This window comes from Pongo pygmaeus, chromosome 13, assembly GCF_028885625.2.
Source record: "Pongo pygmaeus isolate AG05252 chromosome 13, NHGRI_mPonPyg2-v2.0_pri, whole genome shotgun sequence".
Classification (NCBI taxonomy): Eukaryota; Metazoa; Chordata; class Mammalia; order Primates; family Hominidae; genus Pongo; species Pongo pygmaeus.
The window spans coordinates 18,992,663-18,995,043 of record NC_072386.2 but is presented as its reverse complement, the minus strand read 5'-3'; the positions used below and the strand labels follow the sequence as shown (position 1 = coordinate 18,995,043).

At 40.2% G+C, this 2,381-nt stretch overlaps 1 non-coding gene across 1 annotated transcript; it reads left to right on the top strand.

The window, feature by feature from the left end:
• The first annotated feature begins 1,697 nt into the window (after positions 1-1,697).
• Positions 1,698-1,798, top strand: LOC129044820 (small nucleolar RNA U13). The gene has a single exon (XR_008504810.1). It is a non-coding gene; the product is annotated as a small nucleolar RNA U13 (small nucleolar RNA).
• Positions 1,799-2,381: the final 583 nt, after the last annotated feature.

Sequence of the window (2,381 nt, the reverse complement as noted above, 5' to 3'; positions counted from 1 at the left end):
TTGGGAGGCTGAGGCAGGCAGCTCACGAGGTCAGGAGATCGAGACCAACCTGGCCAACATAGTGAAACCCCATCTCTACCAAAAATATAAAAAATTAGCTGGGCATGGTGGCACATGCCTGTAGTCCCAGCTACTCAGGAGGCTGAGGCAGGAGAATCACTTGAACCCAGGAGGCGGAGGTTGCAGTGAGCCGAAATCGCACCACTGCACTCCAGCCTGGGCGACACAACAAGACTCCGTCTCACAAAAAAAAAAAAAAAAAAAAAGAGTACAAAGGGAGGTCCGACTACTATCTGTTTATTTATTTATCTTCCTACCGTCAAAATGACAAAGGCAAAAACATGTCAAGCTGTATTTTTTTTCTCTTGCACCCAAATTCAATGTGGAATTGAGCTATAATTTTTCTATGATTGGAAGTCACGAAGCACCAAAGACAATTGAATTTAATTATGACTGAATATATCTGGGATTCTGTTGATGAGCTGGCAAAGTCTGAATGAGACCAAGGTATTATAATAAAAGCAAGGCATACATAACTCAAAAGTCATGATGTATTTATTCCATACATTATTTTTCTATCATCTGAGCAAAATTCGATAATTATGTTAATATCAAAATTTTCACAAATTTGTCTTCTATTGACAGTAATGCTCTAAAGCAGGGGTCCCCAACCCCCAAGGTGCAGACCAGCTCTCTGTTAGGAACTGGGGCACACAGCAGGAGGTGAGCGGCAGGTGAGCAAGCATTACTGCATGAGCCCCACCTCCCGTCAGATCAGCTGAGGCATTAGAGTCTCATAGGCGTGTCAATCTTATCCTGAACAGGGCATGTGAGGGATCTAGGTTGCATGAGAATCTAATGCCTGAAGAGGTGGAACAGTTTCATCCTGAAATGATTCCCCCACAACCATGGTCTATGGAAAAATTGTCTTTCAGGAAACCTGTTGTTGGTGCCAAAAAGGTTGGGGACTGTTTGTCTAAAGCAAGGATTGTTCAACCATATCCTGCAGTCCAGCCACCTGTTTTTTGTTTAAAACATTTTATAGGAACACAGTCATGCTCCATCTTTTACATATTGTCCGTGGCTGTCTTCATGTTACAGTGGCAGAGCTGAGTAGCTGTGACTGGGACTGTATGGCCAACAAACCTAAAATATTTACTCTCTGTATCTTTAAGAAAAAGTTGCCAACCCCTGATCTAAAGTATTTTTTAAAAAATGTAATTGTAGTCAAAATATACAAAATTTGAATCTATTTTCATTAAGAAGTGTCAGTTAAAGTGAACATAGATGGCTGGGCATGGTGGCTCATGCCTGTAATCTTAGCACTTTGGGAGGCCGAGGCAGGTAGATTGCTTGAGGTCAGGAGTTCAAGACCAGCCTGACCAACATGGTGAAACCCCATCTCTACCAAAAATACAAAAATTAGCCAGGTGTGGTGGCATACACTTGTAATCCCAGCTACTCGGGAGGCTGAGGTAGGACAACTGATTGAACCTGGGAGGCAGAGGTTGCAGTGAGCTGAGATTGCGCCACTGCACTTCAGCCTGGGTGACAGAGTGAGATTCCATCTCAAAAAAAAAAAAGGAAAAGAAAAAGAAGTGAACATAGAAATTCAATAATTAAAATTATTTTTTGTATACATCTTCTAGAGAAATTTTTTCCTAAAGAAGTCATAATTTAACAAATTAAAAGGTAAGATTCTTTTGTAGTTCACAAGCATGATTGTGTGTTCCTGTGCATGTGTGAGATGTCACCCTTGTGAATCTTGATACGACGTTGGCACGTTACCCATCTCACATAAAAAAATTTAAAAAAGTAAAATACTAATTCTAATTCATGCGTATTAACATTACTTAAATAAAGCTAAATTTTATTTAACTCTAACAAATTTAAATAAATCTTATTAAACATTTCTATGAAAATAAAACTTGACCTTCTACCATTCAATATCTATGCGATTGCTGGTGTAAAGGCTTCATATCATTCTTCATGCAGTTCTGCTTATACCTACATATTGCAGATTTCAGAGCAATGTGAGTTGTTGAATATGGCAACATGTTCTTCAGCTGCCAGATACAATTGCTGTGAATGCCCTGTAATTGGTAAGGACCTTCAGAATAGTGGGCTAGAACTTGAGGAGAAGCAAGAAAATAGATGTTTGGGACAACTGGGAAGTGCTAATTTGTTGTGTAGGAATATTAAACCCATATCTGCTGGGAAGGAATTAACAAGCAACTTGTGTTTTTCCATTATCTAAGCTCTTCTGCCATTCAAATCCTTCCTGCTCTCTGAGCAGCATCCACCTCCAATGTCCTCAGGCACAGAGATGCAAAATTTCCAGGCTCGGAGTGTTTCAAGGACATAGGGGAGGGCAAGAGTTG